Genomic DNA, 24032 nt, shown 5'->3' with positions numbered 1-24032 from the left:
GGATTCAGAACAGATCAATGAGGAGCTAGGAAGTAGGATTTTTAAAGACAGGTTAAACTAAAAGTTTTGCAGAGAGCAAATGTTTATATATTATTTAATGTAATCCCATGGACTTTCAATATATGTTTCAAAATGTTTCTATAGGAAAAAGCAAATGGCCCTAACTCACAAGAAGTTTCACTTGAGAATCCTACTACTCAATTTTAGGGAATATTTAGCCTTTGTCAAAAATATAGTCTGCTTATATTTACTGCTACTAATCACATTGGTAAGATGTTAGATGACCATCTTATATGACCACACATATATTTTAAAAATACATTGGACACTAATTACTATCTCACTGCATGTCCTTACTATCTCAACTAAAATTCTGAGTTGTCTGTAGTTGATTAGGAAACATCCTTAGTAGGAGGAAGCAAAGAAAGGTGTATTTTCGGAACAGATGTCTGCATTTAGCATAATAATAGAACTCTTCGATATCCATGAATGCTGGTTCCAGAACTAGACCAAAAGAAAATTCTGACAATGGCAGTGTTGATGAAACCAGCAAGAGTCCTATTATCTTTAGAGGCTAAGACTTCATCTCTAAAATAGATTATTGTTTAATAAAATTGACCTAAACCAGATGTGATCAAGGTGAGAGAGAATTGTTATTTGGAGGAGAATTAGATAACCCTTAATAAAAAGAATTTAATAAGGCCTTAGGATATGTGATGGTGAATTATAAACAGTGGTTCAACTGTCTATCTTCTCAACAGTTATGGTAAAGAACAGCACTAGATACTGGGACGGTGGTAAGTAAAAAGCAAACCATTTGCATATACCAAGGAATTTCTTAAGAAAAAGATAAGCAAAATAAGAACAACAATAGAATCATAATTTGGGAATTAAAGATCTTTGGGGTAGCAGAACTATACAAGCCTTTAAATGGGTAAAATGCCAGGAGAAATAATGGCTGGAAGGATAAAGCAAACAATGGGAAAGATGAGGGGAAAGAAAGAAACTGGGAAACACATTAGAGTTTATCATTTATGCAAGACTAACAGCACGCCTGGGATATTTTTGTGTTACTTGGTGATGGAAAAAATGATTTTATGTGTATTATGCAATTATATATTATAATGAAAAGTTGTGAGATTTCCTTTCTCGCATGTAGGATGGATGTTGAGCTGTCTTCTGTCATCAGTGACTCCAAATATAAATGATTACTCGGCCTGAAGCATTAGGGAATGGTGGAGACTATGGTGAAGTGTCCGATGCTGGTTATATTTAGAGGAAAGGGGATGGACTCTCTGACCCCTTCAGTTCTAAGCTCTTTCCTATAAGTCAATTTTTTAAACCATATTCAGGACAAATTATATTTGGCTTCCTTGACTAACAGATCACCTAACAGAAGCTGATCTCATGTGAACAAAGGTATTTTAAAGCCTAAAAAAGTAACAACTCATTTCCATGATGGCACTTTTCTCTACGAGCATTTGGTGCCCTATTGCTGATTCCAGGCAGCATAAACTTTGTACAGCTGACATTTTCTGACTCAACTCCTGCTATAATTGAAATTACTTTATTAAACAAGCTTGAATCATTTCAATTACTTCGTGGCCTGGAGTGCTGGTGGCATACATGATGACTACATGCTGATTAAATTAGAGCTCATACACCCCAGAAAGATGTGCATAGCAGAAAATGGCTTTCTCTTTCTTCAGTATAAAAAAGCCCTCTCTAATTCATATTCACTGGCTAGATCCCTTTGGGTTGTATATTAATATTCATAAGATAAACCACATAGCTAAAGCAGAAGATTAAAGTCAAGTCTCTTAATAAAGAAGCAAGAGTAATGACTACAGTAAAATCTCCAAAAATGCCATTATCCCCCTGAAGAGTGAACACTACTACTGTACATGTGTTGAAGCTGAGCAAGAGAACAATAAAAAATGAATTACTGCAGTGATTTGGATTTTAAAATACGCCAGAGAGGAATGAGCAAACACAAACACTTAGACCAGTAGAAAAGAATATCAGGATCAGATGGTTGTACAAAATACCAGCTTAAGAGTAGAGTGTACAGTTCACTTTATTTTGATATGAGAATAGATTTGTGCTATAGGAGATAGCACTAAAAATTATATTTCCCTGCATAGACTATATTTATATTTCCCTATATAGACTATATAATTTTATCTTGAATTAGGTACTGAATTCTGAAGACTGAAGTAAACTAAATCACTAATCATAGAGTTGCCAGTTAATTCTTTCTGCTTTATCTACGACTATACTTTTGCTCTCCTTTGACCATTTGTGTTGATCTCTTTTTGATAAGATGAGGAAATTATACTTGATCAGATACCACCTTCTTTTACTTCTCCCTTTCCTTCCTTCCTTAGGTATTTACTGAGTGTCCATTTTGAGCAGGGCACTTTTTAAGGAGCTGGGGATCCAGCAATTGGCAGACAAAGCTTCTGCCCTCAGGAAACTTATATTCTAGCAGGAACACAATAAACATCGAAATCAGTTATAAGTAATAATTTCAGAGAGTGAGAAGTGCTGTGAGAAAATAAAACTGACGTGGATATTGGGGTGACCTGTTTGTTTTTCATGGGAGTTGCTATTTTATTTTATTTTATTTATTTTTTTACCATCTTTTTTTTCAAACTGAATACATAATTTTATTAACCCTCCCTATACTTATTTTTTTAATAAATTAATTTTTATTGGAGTTGCTATTTTAGATGGCGATACAAGGGAAGACCCCTTTGAGGAGGGGGCATTTGAGAAGAGAACATTTGCATATTAATGCCATTATAATCATGAAATTTTATTTTTGTGTTACTCATTAGAATTCATAGGCCACTCTTAAATAAAGTATATTATTTAATGGTCATATCAATCTGTGAGATCAGAATTAGGATCTCAGTTTTCTAAATGAAGCTGAGAAGTCTTAAGTGACTTGTCCCAAATTTAGCTAATGTGTGACAGGACTTAGGTCCATGGCTTATTTACTTATTTACAAAGATAACTTTACCAAGACAGAGAAAATGATGAGATTTAAATAAAACCTAAAATCCTACTACTCCCAAAATATTATTTTTGCATAACTCCTTTCCATCTGACTGTGTATATGTGTGCATGTGTGTCTGCATGCATGCACAAGTGTATATACTGATTCAAAAAGAACTGAACTCTCAAAAATATATTATTCAGTAACTAGGTTATACATTTACATTTGGTCAAAACCAATTTATGTAGGAATCATGACAGTCATTTATATAATTTTCAACTATGAAAATGTGCCTCTCATGTCTCAAGGCAAATGTTAATCCTATAGTCTAGTTCATCCAAAACACTTTTTAGCTTTTTCTAGTTAGAGGGTAAAATGGCAGCTATGGTGCAGTCCTTTATTTCCTCATGGTTACAAAACAAGTTTCTTGACATAATCTACATGCAAACCACATGTTTCTATAATCTGGTTGATTGAGTAATATAATTTTAAAAATGTCCAATTCTTTTTGAATTACAATCAGTTTCTCCCTTTGTGTATTTTTAATTAACTGTACATGCCATAATTTGCTAAGTGGTTCAATTGTTGAATGCAGGTTTTCTTGCCCCAAACTGTTAGTACAATTTCCATTCATTAAAACAATTCCCTTGCTTCAAAAAAGCTCATCTTGCTTCTGCCAGAGCTTGAAGAAGTTGCATCTTCATTTTTTGTTGCTTTCAAGGAAGCTTTTCTCTAAGCTTCTCAGGAAGAGGGACAGCATACATCAAAGCCTGGAGACTGATACTTAGAGGTGGAGGAGGGTGACAAAAGATGAAGACTGAATAGCATGCAGAGAGAGGCCATACCTGCAGGGGCATTGATGCCATGTCGTAGAGTGTACACTTTCTCAGGATCATGCGAAGTCATGGAAAGTAAAACCTTAAAACAGCAGAGAATGGACAAATTTGCTTAGTTCCTTTGATTATTTTTCAAATGTCTTTGTATTTTCAAGCCTCCTATAAATTTCATGAGAAACTAGCTATTTATCATGTGGGAGGGTGTTTTTGTCCTCAACCCTGAAGCATAACCAAAATAATTTTTTCCTTTCCTCTGAACATAGTTTCTGTTGTTACTGGAGGAATTTGATAAGCTCTGGAAAAATATATATTCATATTTTCAAATGTGCTTTTCAACTAAACACTAGTGCATCCATGTTCATGTGTTTGGGAGTGTTCATTCCATCATCTTAGACAGCTCCATTTCTCCTTCTTTCATTTTCTTATCTCCTTCTTGGAAAGCAGCAATTAAATTCAATGCTGTATCAGAATTAGAAAGTAGCAAAAATATCCCTGGTATTATCATTTGGGTTCACACTGTTTTAAACCATAGTCTTGAAGAAGATTGAAAAATTGGATTTGGGATTGAACACTGACTGACTCACCAGTAGTTACCTTCCTTCCTGTGGAGATTAATATCATCTTATGTGTGAGGAAAAGAATTGACTTAGAAGATATATTTGACTGAGTGTTAGAAGACGAGAGCTCTTAAAATGGCTTTACTACATAATAATAGCTGTAATGTATTGTTTTTTTCTTGCACACACATATAAAAACATAATTTGCAAAAACAGTTTATAAAGTAGGTATTATACACAAAGATAAACTCAAAATGGATGAAAGATTTAAATGTGAGACAAGACTCCATCAAAATCCTAGAGGAGAACACAGGCAACACCCTTTTTGAACTTGGCCACAGTAACTTCTTGCAAGATACATCCACGAAAACAAAAGAAACAAAAGCAAAAATGAACTATTGGGACTTCATCAAGATAAGAAGCTTTTGCACAGCAAAGGATACAGTCAACAAAACTCAAAGACAACCTACAGAATGGGAGAAGATATTTGCAAATAACATATCAGATAAAGGGCTAGTTTCCAAAATCTATAAAGAACTTATTAAACTCAACACCAAAGAAACAAACAATCCAATCATGAAATGGGCAAAAGACATGAAGAGAAATCTCACAGAGGAAGACATGGACATGGCCAACATGCACATGAGAAAATGCTCTGCATCACTTGCCATCAGGGAAATACAAATCAAAACCACAATGAGATACCACCTCACACCAGTGAGAATGGGGAAAATTAATAAGGCAGGAAACAACAAATGTTGGAGAGGATGTGGAGAAAAGGGAACCCTCTTACACTGTTGGTGGGAATGTGAACTGGTGCAGCCACTCTGGAAAACTGTGTGGAGGTTCCTCAAAGAATTAAAAATAGACCTGCCCTACGACCCAGCAATTGCACTGTTAGGGATTTACCCCAAAGATTCAGATGCAATGAAACGCCGGGGCACCTGCACCCCGATGTTTCTAGCAGCCATGTCCACAATAGCCAAACTGTGGAAGGAGCCTCAGTGCCCATCGAAAGATGAATGGATAAAGAAGATGTGGTTTATGTATACAATGGAATATTACTCAGCCATTAGAAACAACAAATACCCACCATTTGCTTCAACGTGGATGAACTGGAGGGTATTATGCTGAGTGAAGTAAGTCAATCGGAGAAGGACAAACAGTGTATGTTCTCACTCATTTGGGGAATATGAATAATAGTGAAGGGGAATATAAGGGAAGGGAGAAGAAATGTGTGGGAGATATCAGAAAGGGACACAGAACATAAAGACTTCTAACTCTGGGAAATGAACTAGGGGTGGTGGAAGGGGAGGAGGGCGGGGGGTGGGGGTGAATGGGTGACGGGCACGGAGGGGGACACTTGACGGGATGAGCACTGGGTGTTATTCTGTATGTTGGTAAATTGAACACCAATAAAAATTAATTTATAAAAAAAAATAAAGTAGGTATCATACCCATTCCAAAGTGAGGAAACCAAGGATTAGGGAAGTTAAGAATCTTGTTACCCACAAGAGGTCACACACAAGAGGTAGAACCTGACTTTGAACCAGGTTCTGACTTCAGAGATGCTGCTTCTAACCATGTCATTCAGTCCTTCCCATTTCAGAAAGCCAACTTTAGGCAAATTGACCTCTGTGGATCTCAGTTTTCTATAAATTATGGAAGTTGGACCAGATAAAGAAGTTGGCCTACATTATCTCTAAACTTTGTAGCTTACACATTTCATAAGTGGTCTTCCTCTTAGACATTGCCAATTATGATCAATAGTATTGTTTAGAAAAGGTCATTATTTTATATTTGGTTTTCAGAAACTATTTTCTTTATAGAAAGCAATGAGGAATCAAGGCTGCTTGTAGTCCAGCAGTAAGTGATGAGGATAGGAGTTTTAAAAAGTGCAGGCATTGGAGCTTGAAGTAGCTGGATGCCAGTCCCAGCTCTGATCAACACTCAGTAGCTGAGGCAGATAACATTTCTGAGCTCCTTATTTGCATAACTGTGAGGATGATATATAACTTGCAGAGTTCTGTGAAAATTAGAGGTAATATTTGTTCTTAGGTTATCATTGATGTTCAGTAAATATTATTATTTACATTATTATCATTGACATCACTGTCCTTATCAGAACCCACAACACTAATGATAGAAAAGGGAGAACTTGCTATGATTTCCTTTGATATCTACTCAAAAAAGGGTCTGAATTAGAGAATTGATTCACACTCAAAATTCTGGGTTAAAGCTGGGTGGATAGAGACTAACTAGTTGAATATGATATTCAACTTAGTTGAATATGATATTTATTCAACAAATATTAATTGAACACCTATTTTATAGCTATGTTGTTATTTTGTTATTATTATTTATTATTTTTAGAGAAGGAGAGAGAGAGTATAAGGGGTGGGGAAAGGGGAGAAAAAGAGAATCTTAAGCAGGCTCCACACCCTCCATGGAGCCTCCACACTCACCCCACACCCCTGAGATTATGACCTCACCTAAAATCAAGACTTGGATGCTTAACCAACTGAGCCACCGAGGTGTCTCTGCTGTGTTGATTTTTAAACCATGAATTTAACAATAAGCAAAATAGTTCCTGTGCTCACAGAACAATGTTTAGGTGGGTATGACAGAAATAAACAAATAAATATAAACTATGTCAGTTGTGATTAGGGAAATGATGAAGAATAAAGCCGGGTAAGTGGAGAGAGTGTAAGTTTCTATGTAAGGATCTTTGTTTTATATATACAGTTGTGAGATGTCATTAGATGACATTTGAGGAAAGACCTAAAGGGAGTGAAGGAGCAAATGATATGGACATCTGAGGAACATTCCAGGCAAAGGGAACAGCATGTGCTAAGAGTTTGAGGCGGAAATGTACTTCAGTGCTTAAAGAGCAAGGAAGCCAGTGTGTCTAGAGGAGAGTTCAGAGAGCAGAGTGAAGAGATGATAGTGGTGGCAGAAGCCCTTCACCATTATTTTTATCACTATTATTTACAACAGTCCAGATTGGGGAGAGGAGTAAAATATAAGGCAAGGAGTTTGTAGATGAACCAGAACCCTAGATATGAGCTTCTTTTGCTTATTATCAGCTCTGAGATTTGCAGGATCCTTAGGTTTCTGAGCCTTGATGTCCTCTGGTATAAATTATCATAATACCTATCCTGTTGACTTTACAGATTCTATGAGGAGCAGATGAAATGCTTGTAAAAAGATAAAGTAGATGCTCCTTTGCTAGGAGCTTCAGATGTGTTTAGAAACCTCCTGAAATTGAAAATGAAATTTGCCTTTATTATTTTTTCTTTAGATTCTGAAAGGGTTTTGAGACAACATTGCTTAAAACATCATAGACATAGAGTTAGAATTATTTGCTCTGACAATGTGTGCTATCCCTAAATCACAATAATGTTTTCTGTGCTCAAATGAGAATTAAAAGTAGCCCTGCATATATTAGTGGTTCTCAGAGTTGAGCACGCATCTCAGAATTACCTAGAGGATTTGCTGGTTCCCACCCACAGGGTTTCTGATTCAGTAAGTCTGAAGCAGAAATTGTGAATCTGCATTTTTTTTCATTTTGGCATTTATTTACATGGCATCTGTTCTCACCTGTGTCAGGATATCAAACACACAAAAGTATAGTTGACACACAATATTACATTAGTTTCAGGGGTACAACATAGTGATTTGACAGGTTTTTATGTTATGCTATACTTACAATCTTCATTTCTAAATAAGTTTCCAGGTGATGCTGCTTTAGCTGGTTTGGTGCCCACATTTTAAGAGTCACTAGCATACAGTATAGATAAGCTCTAGATATTTAGTAGGCAGGTTATTAGAGAAGCTGCTAATGTCCCTGAATAGATAACAGTAATGGTCTCTACTTTGGACTTCTCTGTTGAAAAGAAAAATAGGTTTCTTTGCATTTTGGTCAGTGTGTGAATTCATTACTAGAGTGGACTGTCTTCTTTCTTGAGCAGCATGCCACAGCTCAACAGCTCTTAACATCTCTTTTGGGGGCCAAAATGGTGTAATATTCCATCTGACAATATGCCTGCTATTTTCTTGCTAATCTCACAGAGTGGCAGAGTAAGAGCCTTGCTGTCTCAAGCCCAGGAACTGGCAATGGCTGCGTGTAGGCTGAATGGGTCCTTTAATTGAGGAAGTCACAGGGTTCTCTGTAAAGCCTTTCCAAGAATTTGAAAATACATTTTCTTTTGAAAGGGAAGGAAAGAGGCTTTTGGAAATAAGTACTTTTTGAAGATGTTTACATCAGTGGTGAATAGGGAAAAATTGAAATGTAAGTACCATTTGTAGCTTGGATTCTGTATTTTTCATTGTAGGACATGGTTCAAAGCCACCTGCCCTATTTCTTCTTTAGGAGAATGATGCACACACATTTTACATGGCAGTCCTGGACAGCAACAAATAACACTGGTGGATAGCATTGAAATACAAGTGCTAACTAGCAGCACCCAGGATGAGAAACACTTGGGTAAAATGTCACTGCAAAGCAGGAGAAGAACATATTTTAAACATGCTGAAAATGGGCTCTATGATAGATAGAGTTAAATTTGGCTAATTTCATTTGTCATCACAAATGCCATTTTTCAAAATCTTACTTCATTGCTATTTTAATTTTCTCTGTCCTGCCCTCATCTTCATTTTCTGTTTGCCCTTAATCCTTTAATACATTCTTCTTATCTTTACTTGACTGTTCCGAATACTTAATGTTTAGAGAAACTCTTTTTCAATCAGATCTGGTACCTGTCAAGGAACAATAAATAAGCATTGTATTATAGATTCAATTTTTAAAAAGGCTATTTAAGTCACATCATTGTGAGCCATATTAATATCTGAGATGCTAAGGGACTTTCACAGCCCTGGAACTTGGAGGAGACTGAAATGTCTTAATTTTTGAAATGTGGAAGAGGAAGAAAGAGAGCACACCTTCACTTTTACACAAGCCAAACTTATCTGTCCAAGGACACGCAGGCTCTTAGAAACACAAAGCAAAAAGAGTTTGTAGACCATTTGATGGTTAGGGGGTGATTTCATACATTTGCCTGTCTAGATTTCTTTGGTACCCCCAACGTCTATCCCCTGCAAAATCAAATGGGACTTACTCTCAAGCACTTGCAAACTATTTTTAAACAGCCAGAGCTAAAGCATTAAAAATTGGAAATAGCTGTAAATCCTGGAGAAATAGCATATGGGTAAAACTGCAGATATTTATGCAGTAGTTTTGGTTCCAAGCATCCCCATTTCTCAAAGCATTTGAATATTTTTGGTTTACAAAATACTTCCACTTGTTTTTTTAATGTTAGAAGTGTCTACATTTTTATAACTCCTAGTAAGGTATCTTATGTTCATTACTGTCTCCATAAAAGCTAGTGATTTGGTGGCAGTGGTACATTTTATGAGCTGTCATGGGATATGCTACATATTATGTTAAGGCAAGGAAGGAGAAGATGACAAATCATAAAGTTGTTCATTTTCCTAGACAATTTTACATCTGTTTTCTTCATTTTTTAACATTTTAAATGATCTATATGTTTGGTAAACTGTGTTGCTCTTTCATGCTTGGTGCAATTAAGGACCGTGTTCTTATTAAAACATGGATTTCACAGTTTTTTTTTTTAACCAATAAGTGAAGAGATTTGGATGTTCATTTGGTTATGCTGTTAACAAAGTCAGTCATTGCTGAGTCTCTTTCTCTGTTATAAAGAGATAATAATAGCAAGTTCTGCAGGTCCAGATATAATATGGACTCCAAGATAGAATGGGCCAAAGTTATTTGTATTTATCAAATTACCTGTGTGGTACCTGACTTCCTACTGGAGTGTAGTCCTCATTATAAATTAATATATTGATATTTAATTTATGTATTTATTTTTTAAATTTTTAAAAAATTATTTATTGATTTATTCATTAGAGACACAGAGAAAGAGGCAGAGACATAGGCAGAAGGAGAAGCAGGCTCCCTGTGGGGAGCCTGATGTGGGACTCGATCCCAGGACCACAGGATCACAACCTGAGCTGAAGGCAGATGCTCAACCACTGAGCCACCCAGGTGTCCCAATACATAGATATTTTAGTTTGTCAATCCATTTATGGAAGTGTGCTTAATACAGCAGAATCCCACTCGGACCTGACTGATTTTGGGGTAATTTGGTACAAAGATAAAGGAACATTGTGTACAAAGCAGAATCTAAAGACTTAGATTTAATCGTGTAAGTATTCTGAACTTTGCACATAATTTTGATCACCAAAATCAAAATTAAAAGAAAAATGATACATTGGGATAAAATGTTTATAAAGAATATCATGGCTAAATGATGAGTGGCCTCAGTGTGTAAAGAGGTATTAAAAATTGGTAAGAAAATGGGGCAGCCCAGGTGGCTCAACCGTTTAGTGCTGCCTTCAGCCCAGGGCCTGATCCTGGAGACCGGGGATTGAGTCCCACTTCGGGCTCCCTGCGTGGGGCCTGCTTCTCCCTTTGCCTGTGTCTCTGCCTCTCTCTCTCTCTCTCTCTGTCTCTCTCTCTGTCTCTCATGAATAAATAAATAAAATCTTTAAAAAAATCGATAAGAAAAACAAGTCACAATAGAGAAAGAACAAAGGACATAAATAGGCAATTCATAAAGGAGGAATATTAATGGCCAATAAGAATAAAAAAGTCAAATTTCGGTAGTAATGAAAGAAATGTGAGCTAAAACTCAAACACCATTCCTCTTGATCAAATTGGCAAAGATCTAAAAAGATAATATTTAATTCCTAATCATTTATTCAATACAAATGGTTGCCCTAGGGCCCTTGGGGTGGCCCTGAGATTTTACTATGTACCATTGTAGCACACCGTAATTTCCTCCCTGGGCAATGCAATAATGGGGATTGAATCCAGGCTTTAGATTCAAGCATTCCAGGTTAGATTCCCACTACTCTTAATTTTGACCTTGCAAAGGCTGCTAGTTTCTTAAACCATTTGAGTGTCTATAAAATGTGGATAATGCCTAATTTGCAAGGTTTTTGTGAAGAGGCAGTGAAAATAGTAATGCTTCTAGAAAAAAGTAGCTGCTTAATCAGTGGTGGCTATTCTGTCATCGTAGACTGTTTTCTATAGTTTTAAACACAAAATTTCAAAATTTGTGTTTTGTAATGTGAAAGACTTGACCCTTCAGGATATGTGGGCAAGAACTGTCTCGTCAGTAAATCCCAGGCTGCTTTGTGCTATGATATAAGGGGTAGTGTGACTCTGGGTGTCACTGGCTTTTATATAACAGGGAACTCTTTTTAAGGTATTAGAGCCTAAACATAGAACTTTATTCTTTCCACCAAAATCCATACTGGATTTGTAGCACAGAACATAAAATTTATGCAGAACAGAGTGGTACAAAAAGAAGCATCATGCAAAAAGAGAAAAAGTATTCCCTGGGAAATAAGCCTATTTCCCTACAGGGAATTTTACAGAGTACACACAGGAGGAGAATCTAATCTGTTACTTAGATACCTGTAGTAGGAAGTTAGGCATGAGTCTCTCTTGAGTTAGGGAATTGCAGTTGGTGGAGCTCCTATATTTAAAATGTGAACTCTGAACAACTGAGGACAGAGAGACAGAGAAAGGTTCTAGTATTATAAGCAGCCTATGCGTATGGTTGTGGAAGAGCTTGGAGCGCAGAACAAGAAGACTCAGAAAAGACCAAGTCCAAAATTCACTAACTGGCAACTTCTGCGATGAGCCTTTGGATATGAACAATTAACAAGATGTCTATAGTTTATTCTGTATATGTGTAGTCTTTTTATGTACCAGTTTCATATCTATCCTGCCTGGGAAATAAGGCTTTAGGGCTTCCTCTTATTTTGGGGAATTTTTACAGAGTGCTTGTCAGTTGACTGAAGTTGCTAGCTAGAATTGACTTCTATCCATCAGTTTCTTCTCCAGTACTCGCTCCCACCAGTCCATACTCTTTGGAAAGGCATTTCTTGTGGCAATGACATCATAGAAGCCAGTGTCCACATGGAGGATGACGTCTCTGGGGCGCCAGAATTAAGCTGGCTCCTAGTAGACACTTAACAGAGGATCTCCTCATCTAAGCCATACTCATCCATGTCCCTGAAGTTGATCTACTCATGCCCAGGGGACAAGGGGACCTGTTCAGGGAACTGTAATGGACAATACCCAGTTCTGGTCAAAGTATCTTCCTTGTCTTCCTTTATGGTTTTCTCAATCCATCAAAATGTTGTCTCTCCTTTCCCAAATAATAACCATTTCCCTCTCCCCTTCTCATGGCCTTGCAGGAGACCCTTGATACTGCCTGTGAGTGGGAGTGTGGTCCTCAGCTCAGAAGCCTACTTAAATTAACTCTTAAAAGGGTCTTCATTCACTCCACAGTGTAAGAGGCAGCCATCCTCCATGTCTATTTGTCTTTATAAAGTTTTTGGGAAAAGAATCTGCATCCTGACGGAACAAACTGAATGAATTCTAAATTAAAAGGAACATTCATATGCAGAATATAAGAAATAGTGCAGAGAACCATAAGGGAAGGAGGGGAAGCTGAATGGGAAAAAAAAATCAGAGAGAGAGACAAACCACGAGAGACTCTGGGAAACAAGCTGAGGGTTGCTGCAGGGGAGGTGAAGGGGGGGATGGGGTAATTGGGTAACGGGCATTAAAGAGGGCATGTGATGTGAGGAGCACTGGGTGTTATATGCAACTGATGAGTTCTTGAAAACTACATCTGAAACTAATGGTGCACTATATGTTGGCAAATTAAATAGATAGATGATAGATAGATAGATAGATAGATAGATGATAGATAGGAACATTCTGCTTCCTGGAGCTGGCTAACCAGTTTAACATGTCCCTACCGCTTCTAGCAGGGGCTAAGCAAAGCTTGTTTTGGCCTGGGTGTGCCTCACGTTCTCTGTGCTTCTGAATAGGTTATGCTTTCTGATGCTCCGTTTTATCAGCTTACAATTTTCCTCGGATAAGAGCAAGCAATTTCTCATTTCCTTCCTCCTTTGATGTATGATATTTCAAATATTCATAGATGTTTTCCCTGCCTTTTTTGTCATGAACCTGGGGTATTTATCTTCAGTCCTTCAGTTACATCAGTTTGCTATTCTGAGTCTTACCCAAATGTATGGCAGCTGGGGGTTTCTAGAGTCTGGCTCCCAGAGTGGAATAAGAAAGTAAAAGATATTGGGCAAATGGCATCGGGGCTTGTAGCCATAGGCAATGATGATGTCCTCCTGCCTGGACTGAACCCTGTGTCATTTTTCTGGGGTTGAACCTCAGTTCAGGTTTTCCTGTTCTTCCTACTCCAGAAGGAGCACAACTGTGGCACCCAAGGGGAGGGAACCAATCTTTTGGTTTTTTCCTTCGGGTGGAGTAAAAGCTTTAAATTTAGGAAGCCCTGTGTTCTCTTCTAAGTAGAGTGGGGTTCAGGTGCAGGTGTCATAGGTGAGAGAGCAGAGATGCAAGAAACCGGTTCTGTAGCCTTGGGTGAGTTAGGTCTCTGAGCTCAGCTCTCTTAACTGTAGAATGCTGATAATTTTGAGGCTAAATTGAGATGTTTGAACAAGGTTCTGACCATTTGGAGCCTACAGTAGGCTCGAAATAACAAAGAAAGATTGCTGCTATTATTATGCATCTTGGAACTAGAGAAACCTTGTTTCATATTCCCCCTCTGTTACTCTCCAGCCATGTGACTTTCTGTTGGGGGTCAGCAAGCTTTCTGTAAAAGACTAGATAGTGAATATTTTTATGCTTTACACACCACACAGTCTCTGTTGCAACTATTTGACTGCCATTGTAGTGAAAGCAATTGTAGTCCATATACAAACAAATGGACAGGATTGTGTTCTAGTAAAAATTTATTTGTACATTTGAAATTTGAATAGCGTAGAATTTTTTACATGTTACAAAATGTTATTCTTCTTTTGACTTTTTTCAATTGTTTAAACATATAAAAAACATTTTTAACTTGAAGGCCTCACAAAAAGAGGTGTTGAGTAGATTTGGTCTATGGGCCATAATTTGTTGATTCCTACCTTAGGTCAAATACTAAATTTCTCTAACTTTTAGTTTATTTTACCATGAATTGGGTCGGTGTGTATTTCAAAAAGGTAAAGTGCTTGACTATAATAGATGTTCAATAAATTTTAGTGTTATAATAATAATTATATTAACATTAGAAAGTGAGGACCCATATACAGTTATGGTCTATATTTTCATTTTATTATTTTTTTTTTATTTTTTTTTTATTTTTTTTTTATAAATTAATTTTTATTGGTGTTCAATTTACCAACATACAGAATAACACCCAGTGCTCATCCCGTCAAGTGTCCCCCTCCGTGCCCGTCACCCATTCACCCCCACCCCCCGCCCTCCTCCCCTTCCACCACCCCTAGTTCATTTCCCAGAGTTAGAAGTCTTTATGTTCTGTGTCCCTTTCTGATATCTCCCACACATTTCTTCTCCCTTCCCTTATATTCCCCTTCACTATTATTCATATTCCCGAAATGAGTGAGAACATACACTGTTTGTCCTTCTCCGATTGACTTACTTCACTCAGCATAATACCCTCCAGTTCCATCCACGTTGAAGCAAATGGTGGGTATTTGTTGTTTCTAATGGCTGAGTAATATTCCATTGTATACATAAACCACATCTTCTTTATCCATTCATCTTTCGATGGGCACCGAGGCTCCTTCCACAGTTTGGCTATTGTGGACATGGCTGCTAGAAACATCGGGGTGCAGGTGCCCCGGCGTTTCATTGCATCTGAATCTTCGGGGTAAATCCCTAACAGTGCAATTGCTGGGTCGTAGGGCAGGTCTATTTTTAATTCTTTGAGGAACCTCCACACAGTTTTCCAGAGTGGCTGCACCAGTTCACATTCCCACCAACAGTGTAAGAGGGTTCCCTTTTCTCCGCATCCTCTCCAACATTTGTTGTTTCCTGCCTTGTTAATTTTCCCCATTCTCACTGGTGTGAGGTGGTATCTCATTGTGGTTTTGATTTGTATTTCCCTGATGGCAAGTGATGCAGAGCATTTTCTCATGCGCATGTTGGCCATGTCTATGTCTTCCTCTGTGAGATTTCTCTTCATGTCTTTTGCCCATTTCATGATTGGATTGTTTGTTTCTTTGGTGTTGAGTTTAATAAGTTCTTTATAGATTTTGGAAACTAGCCCTTTATCTGATATGTTATTTGCAAATATCTTCTCCCATTCTGTAGGTTGTCTTTGAGTTTTGTTGACTGTATCCTTTGCTGTGCAAAAGCTTCTTATCTTGATGAAGTCCCAATAGTTCATTTTTGCTTTTGTTTCTTTTGCCTTCGTGGATGTATCTTGCAAGAAGTTGCTGTGGCCAAGTTCAAAAAGGGTGTTGCCTGTGTTCTCCTCTAGGATTTTGATGGAGTCTTGTCTCTATATTTTCATTTTAATATGATTACAATTAAGGAAAAAAAGCTTCGTTTGGTTCCTCCCTCCACTCCTCATATTTTGTTCATTTATTTTTAGTAAGCAGGTATTGTTACCCAGTAGAATCCTAATAGCTGAAGAGTTCCTTTAAATAAAGTGATGTGGCTCTCTTTAAAGATGGGTCAGTTCTTATTCACCCTAGGGTGTTTTCATAGGAAAAAAAAATACATGTTTTTGTGTGGAAATGTAATGATAATGTTTTGTTGAATATTTCCACTGAACAACTCAGATAAATTATTTTCTCCTTAAAAAATGTTAATTCCAGGGCAGCCCGGGTGGCTCAGCAGTTTAGCGCCACCTTGGGCCCAGGGCGTGATCCTGGAGACCTAGGATCGAGTCCCACCGTCGGGCTCCCTGCATGGAGCCTGCTTCTCCCTCTGCCTGTCTCTCTACCTCTCTCTCTCTGTGTCTCTCATGAATAAATAAATTTAAAAAAATCTTTAAAACAATGTTAATTCCAGTATCATTAGCATAGTGTTATATTCATTTAAGTTGCACCATATAGTGATTCAACAATTCCATATATTATTCAGTGCTCATCAAAATAAGTGTACTCTTAATCCCCATGACCTATTTCACCCATCCTCCCACCCATCTCCCCTCTAGTGACCCTGTTTGTTCTCTATAGTAAGGAGTCTGTGTTTTTAGTTTCTCTCTCTCTCTTTTCTTTTATTCATTTGTTTTGTTTTTTAAACTCCACATATGAGTGAAATCATATAGCATTTGATAATAATCAAATAGACCCTCTGTGTTGTTGCAAGTAGCAAAATTTCTTTTATGTGGCTGAATAATATTCCACCCCCCACTTCTTTATTCATTTATTGATGGACACCTAGGTTACTTCTGAAATTTGGCTATTGTGAATAATGCTGCAATAAACATAGGGTATGTGTAACTCTACAAATTAGTGTTTCTTGTATTTTGGGAGTAAATACTTTGTAGTAAGATTACTGGATCATAGGGTAGTTGTATTTTCAATTTTTTTGAGGAGCCTCCACGCTGTCTTCTACAGTGGATGCATCAGTTTGCATTCCCACCAACAGTGCATAAGGGTCTCTTTTCCTCCACATTCTCACCAACATTTGTTTCTTGCGTTTTTGACTTTAGGCAGTCTGATAGGCGTAAGGTAATATCTCATTGTGGTTTTGATTTGCATTTCCCTGATGATGAGTGATGTTGAGTATCTTTTCATGTTTCTGTTGGCCATCTGTATGTCTTCTTTTCTGAAATGTCTGTACACATCTTCTACCTATTTTTTATTGGATTATTTTGTTTCTTGGGTATTGAGTTGTGTAAGTTCTTTATATATTTTGGATACTAACTCTTTTTTGATACTTCACTTGTAAATATCTTCTACTCCTCAGTAGGAAGTCTTTTAGCTTTCTTGGTTGATTTTCTTCACTGTGCAGAAGCTTTGTATTTTGAGGCAGTCCCAAGAGTTTATTTTTGCTTTTATTTCCCTTGCTTCAGGAGACGTATCTAAAAACATGTTATGGCTGATGTTAGAGAAATTACTGCCTATGTTCTCTTCTAGGATTTTTATGGTTTCAGTTTCACATGTAGGTCCTTAATCCATTTTGAGTCTGTTTTTGTGTGTGCTAGCACACAGAAAAGAAAGTAGTCCAGTTTCATTCTTTTCCACATAGCTGCCCAATGTTTCCAACACCATTCATTAAAGAGATTGTCTTTTCCCCCTTGCATATTCTTTCCTTCTTTGTCAAAGATTAATTGACCATATAATTGTGGGTGATTTCTGGGGTTTCTGTTCTGTTCCATTGATCTGTGTGTCTGTTTTTGTGCCAGTACCATACTCTTTAGATTACTACAGCTTTGTAGTGTAATTTGAAATATGGAATTGTGATGCCTCCAGTTTTCTTTCTTTTTTTTCAAGGTGGCTTTGGCTGTTTGGGGTCTTTTGTGATTCCATATAATGTTTATGATGGTTTATTCTAGTTCTGCGAATAATGCTGTTGGCATTTTGGTAGGGATGGCATTGAATGTGTAGATTGCTTTGGGTAGTTTAGACATTTTCACAATATTTGTTCTAATCCATGAGCATGGAATCTCTCCTCATTTCTTTGTGTCGTCTTTGATTTCTTTCATTAGTTCTTTATGGTTTTCAGCTTTTACCTCTTTGGTAAATTTATTCCTAGGTATTTTATTATTTTTGATGCTATTGTAAATGGAATGGTTTTCTTCATTTCTGTTTCTGCTATTTCATTATTAGGGTATAGAAATGCAATAGATTTCTGTACATTAATTTTGTGTCCTGTGACCTTACCATATTCGTTTGTCAGTTGTGGTTTTTTGGTGGAATCTTTAGGGTTTTCTATATAAACTATCATGTCATCTGCAAAGAGTGAAAATTTTACTTTTTCCTTACCAATCTGGATGCTCTTAACTCTTTCTCCTGATTACTGTAAATGGAACTTCTAGTATTATATTGAATAAAATTGGTGATAGTGGGCATCCTTGTCTTATTCCTTACCTTACGAGGAAAAGCTCTCAGTTTTTCACCATTGAGTATGATGTGAGCTCTGTGTTTTTCACATAGGCCTTTATTATGTTGAGGTATGTTCCCTCTAAACCTATTTTGTTGGTCATTTTTGTCACAAATGGATATTGTACTTTGTCAGTTGTGTTTTATGCATCTACTGAAATGATCATATGGTTTTTTAGAAAAATAATTTTTTATGTAAATTCAATTAGCCAACATATAGTAAGTACATCATCAGTTTCAGATTTAGTTTTCAATAACTCTTCATTTGAGTGAGTATAACACCCAGTGCTCATCACATCATGTACCCTCCTTAATGCCCATCCCTCAGTTATCCCATCTCTTCACCCAGTTCCTCTCCAATAGCCCTCAATTTGTTTCCCAGAGTTAAAAGTCTTTCATGGTTTGTTTCCCTCTGATTTCTTCCTATCCTCTTTTTCCCTTCTTTCCCCTATGATCCACTGTGCTCTTATATTCTTCATATGAGTGAAACCATATGATAATTGTCTTTCTCTGATTGTCTTCTTTTGCTCAGTGTAATGCCCTCCATTTCCGTCCATATTGATGTAAATGGTAAGATTTCATCCTTTATGATGGCTAATATTCCATTGTATAAATATATACCACATTTTCCTTATCCATTCATCTTTTTTAAAAAATATTTTCTTTATTTATTCATGAGAGCATGAGACAGAGAGAGAGAGAGAGAGAGAGAGAGAGAGAGGCAGAGACACAGGCAAAGGGAGAAGCAGGCTCCAAGCAGGGAGCCCGACATGGGACTCAATCTCAGGCCGAAGGCAGGCACTAAACTGCTGAGCCACCCGGGCTGCTTCCATTATTTTTGAAGGCCATCTCGGTTCCTTTCACAGTTTGGCCATTGTGGACATTGCTGCTATGAACACTGGGATGCAGATACCCTTTTGTTTCACTCATTCTGTATCTTTAGGGTAAATATCCATTAGTGCAATTGCTGGGTCATAGAATAGCTCTATTTTTAACTTCTTGAGGAACCTCCACACTGTTTTCCAGAGCAGCTGTACCAGCTTTATTTCCCACCAAAAGTGTAAGAGGGTTCCCCTTTCTCCACATCCTCACCAACATTTGTTGTTTCCTGTCTTGTTATTTTTAGCCATTCTAACCGGTGTAAAGTGGTACCTTATTATGGTTTTGATTTGTATTTCCCTGAGGCCAAGTGATGTTGAGCATTTTTTCATGTGTCTGTTGGCCATTTGTATCTGTTCTTTGGAGAAATGACTGTTCATGTCTTCTGCCAATATCTTGACTGTATTTTTGTTTTTGTGTGTGTGTGTGTTGAGTTTGAAGCAGGCTCCATGCAGAAGCCTGACTTGGGACTTGATCCCAGGACTCCAGGATCATGCCCTGGGCCGAACGCAGGCGCTAAACCACTGAGACACCCAGGGATCCACAAGTTTGATAAATTCTTTATGGATCTTGGTTACTAGCCCTTTGTCTGATATGTCATTTGCAAATATCTTCTCCCATTCTATTGGTTGCCTTTTAGTTTTGTTGACTATTTCCTTTGCTGTGCAGAAGCTTTTTATCTTGGTGAATTTTGCTTTTGTTTCCCTTGCCTTTAGAGAGGTGTTCTGCAAGAAATTGCTCTGGCCAAGGTCGAAGAGGTTGCTGCCTGTGTTCTTAGGATTTTGATGGATTCCTATCTCACATTTATATCTGTCATCCACTTTGAGTTTTTCTTTGTGTATGGTCTAAGAAAATGGTCCAGTTTTATTCTTCTGCATGTGGCTGTCCAGTTTTCCCAACAGCATTTATTGAGGAGACTGTCTTTTATCCATGGGATATTCTTTCCTGCTTTGTTGAAGATTAGGTGACTATAGAGTTGAGGATCCATCTCTGGGTTTCTGTTTTGTTCCATTGGTCTATGTGTCTGTTTTTGTGCCAGTACCATACTGTTTGACTACCACAGCTTTGTAATGTACCTTGAAGTCAGGCATTGTGATGCTCCCAGCTTTGGTCTTCTTTTTCAACATTACTCTGGCTATTCAGTGTCTTTTCTGATTCCATACAAATCTTAAGATTATTTGTTTCCACTCTGTGAAAAATATCTATAGTATTTTGATAGGGATTGCACTGAGTGTGTGGATTACTTTGGGAAGCATTGATCATTTTCACAATATTTATTTTAATCCATGAGCATGGAATGTTTTTCCATTTCTTTCTGTCTTCCTCAATTTCTTTCACAAGTGTTCTGTAGTTTTTAGAGTACAGATCCTTTGCCTCTTTGGTTAGATTTATTCCTAGATATCTTATAGTTGGGGGTGCAATTGTAAATGGGATTGATTCCTTAATTGCTATTTCTTCAGTCTCATTGTTAGTGTATAGAAATGCACCTGTCTTCTGTGCATTGATTTTGTATCCTGCCACATTGCTGAATCGCTGTATGAGTTCTAGCAATCTTGGGGTGGAGTCTTTTGGGTTCTCCATATACAGTATTATGTTATCTGTGAAGAGTGAGAGTTTGACTTCTTTTCTGCCAGTTTGAATGCCTTTTATTTCTTTTTGTTGTCTGATTGCTGAGGCTGGGACTCCTAGTACTATGTTAAATAACAGTAGTGAGAGTGGACATCCCTGTTATGTTCCTGATCTTAGGGGAAAATCTCTGTTTTTCCCGTTAAGAATGATATTCACGGGCAGCCCCAGTGGCGCAGCGGTTTACCGCCGCCTGCAGCCCAGGGCGTGATCCTGGAGACCTTGGATTGAGTCCCGCGTTGGGCTCCCTGTATGGAGCTCACTTCTCCCTCTGCCTGTGTCTCTGCCTCTCTCTCTCTCTCTGAATGAGTAAATAAATAAATCTTAAAAAAATGATATTCACTGTGGGCTTTTCATAGATGGCTTTTAAGATATTGAGGTATGTTCCCTCTATCCCTACACTGTGAAGAGTTTTTAATCAAGAAATGATGCTGTATTTTGTCAGATGCTTTTTCTGTATCAATTGAGAGGATCATATGGTTCTTGTCTTTTATTAATGTGATGTATCATGTTGATTGATTTGTGAATATTGAACCACCTTTGCATCCCAGGAATAAATCCCACTTGGTCATGGTGAGTAATATATATATATATTAAAGATTTTATTTATTTTTTTCATGAGAGACACACAGAGAAAGGCAGAGACCTAGACAGAGGGAGACGTCTGTCTCCCCGCAGGGCGTCTGATGTGGGACCCGATCCCAGGACACTGAGATCATGACCTGAGCCAAAGACAGATGCTCAACCACCAAGCCACCCAGGTACCTCGTGAATAATCCTTTTAATGAACTGTTGGATCCTATTGGCTAGTATCTTGTTGAGTATTTGACATCCACGTTCATCAAGGATATTGGTCTGTAATTTTCTTTTTTGAGAAAAATGGCTGTTTGATATTGGGATCAAGGTAATGCTGGCCTCAAAAAACGAATTTGGAAATTTTCCTTCCGTTTCTATTTTTGGAAACAACTTCAGTAGAGTAGGTATTATTTCTTCTTTAAATGTTTGGTAGAACTCCCCTGGAAAGCCATCTCGCCCTAGACTTTTTTGTGTGTGAGGTTTTTGATGACTCCTTCAATTTCCTTGCTGGTTATTGGTCTGTTCAGATTGTCTATTTTCAGTTTTGGTAGTTTATAAGTTTCTAGGAATGCATCCATGTCTTCCTGATTGCCTAATTTGTTGCCATATAGTTGCTCATAATATGTTCTCAAAATCGTATGTATTTCCTTGGTGTTGGTTGTAATCTCTCCTGTTTCATAATTTTATTAATTTAAGTCTTTTTTCTTTTGGATATGTCTGGCTAGGGTTTTATCGATCTTATTAATTCTTTCAAAGAACCAGCTTCTAGTTTTGTTTATCTGGTCTACTGTTCTTTTGGTTTCTTTTTCATTGACCTCTGCTCTAGTCTTTATTATTTCACTTCTTCTGCTAGATAGAGTACCCTGGGCTATAGATTTTCCTCTTTTGACACTTTTTTTGTTTTTATTTTTTTCCAGATTTATTTCTTTATTTTCAGAGAGAGAATAATAAAGAAGGTAGATGGATGGAGGGGCAGATGGAGAGGGAGTGAATCTCCAGCAGACTCCCAACTGAGTGTAAAGCCTGATGCAAAGCTTGATCCCAGGAGCCTGTGATCATCACTTGAGCAGAAACCAAGAGTCAGATGCTCAACTGCCTGAGCCACTGAGGCTCCCCCTGTGCCTTGAATATATCACGTCACTTTCTTCTGGCCTGAAAAGTTTCGGTTGAAAAATCTGCTGATAGGCTTATGGGGTTTTCCTTGTATGTAGCTGTAGATGTTTTCTTTTATCCTAGTTCTTTTAGAATTCATTTTTTGTAATTGCTTTTTGTCATTTTAATTACTGAGTGTCTTGTTGTGGACCTCCTTGGGTTGATTTTTTTGGCGGTTCCCTCTGCCTCCCTGATCTGAATTTATGCTTCTTTCCCCAAATTTGAGAAGTTTTCAGCCTTTATTTCTTCAAATAAAATTCTGCCCCCTTTGCTCTCTCTTCTTCTTCTGAGATTCCTTTAATGCAAACATTATTACACTTAACAGAGTCAACTGAGTCTCCTAAAACTATTCTCATTTTGCATAATTTTTTCCCTCATCTACTTAGCTTAGTTATTTTCCATTACTCTGTCCTCCAGGCTATTGATTTATTCTTCTGCTTCTTCTAGTCTGCTCTTTATCCCATCTGCTATTTTAATTTCAATTATTGTGTTCTTCATCTCTGATTGTTCCTTTTTATCTCTTTTTTTTAAGTGTCCCACTAATGTCCTCTACTCTTTTCTCAAGTTGAATGAGTCTTTATTATCATTACTTTAAATTCTCGATAGGGCATATTGCTTATCTCTGTTTCACCTAAGTCTCTTGCTATAATTTTACCCTATTCTTTCATTTTTGATATATTCTTCTGTTTGCTTATTTTGTCTAAGTCTCTTGTCTGTTTTTGTGTGTTAGGAAAGTCAGCTACATCAGTTGCTCTCAAAAATATGGAACACTTCATGTATTTGTGTGTCATCTTTGAGCAGGGGCCATGCTAATCTTTCTTTTCTTTTTTTTAAGATTTTATTTATTTATTAGAGTCACAAAGAATGAGGGGGGGGGGGCAGAGACACAGGCAGAGGGAGAAGCAGGCTCCATGTATGGAGCCCAAGGTGGGACTCGATCCCGGGTCTCCAGTATCACGCCCTGGGCTGAAGGCAGCGCTAAATCACTAAGCCACTGGGGCTGCCCCATGCTAATCTTTTCTGTACAGTTCCAGTTTTTTAGTATATGTGCTTCCAAAGTGAGTACTTTAGTTCCTTTTTTGAAGTTGCCTTATCAAGTTGAATGAAACTCAATTTTATAAGCTTCCTTTCATTGTATAATAGAGAATTTCTCTGCTATTTTTCCTGAGTTCTTATGAGGGAGCTTCTTTCTAAATCCTTAGAATTTTCTTAGTGACAGGAGTGTTCTTGTTATTCACTGTGGGGCCTCAGCATTACCTCTGAGTTTATACTAACTCCTGGTGGGACCTTAGATGTTAGCATTGGGACTGACCAAGTTGGAAAAAGAAACTGTATAATTAGAGGATTGAGCCTTTGGTTCAGGGGATATTAACCTGACCTCCTGGCCTCTGGGGAAAAGAGAGGGGCTGGAGATTGAGTTCTGTCATG

The 24032-nt window shown here is 37.6% G+C and overlaps 1 non-coding gene across 1 annotated transcript; it reads right to left on the bottom strand.

Annotated features, from left to right (window-relative positions):
• Positions 1-23360: 23360 nt before the first annotated feature.
• LOC129520786 (U6 spliceosomal RNA) lies at positions 23361-23465 on the bottom strand. The gene has a single exon (XR_008666674.1). It is a non-coding gene; the product is annotated as a U6 spliceosomal RNA (small nuclear RNA).
• Positions 23466-24032: the final 567 nt, after the last annotated feature.

This window comes from Nyctereutes procyonoides, unplaced genomic scaffold, assembly GCF_905146905.1.
Source record: "Nyctereutes procyonoides isolate TBG_1078 unplaced genomic scaffold, NYPRO_anot_genome, whole genome shotgun sequence".
NCBI lineage: Eukaryota > Metazoa > Chordata > Mammalia > Carnivora > Canidae > Nyctereutes > Nyctereutes procyonoides.
The sequence above is the reverse complement of the archived record's forward strand: the minus strand, read 5'-3'. Positions and strand labels throughout refer to the sequence as shown.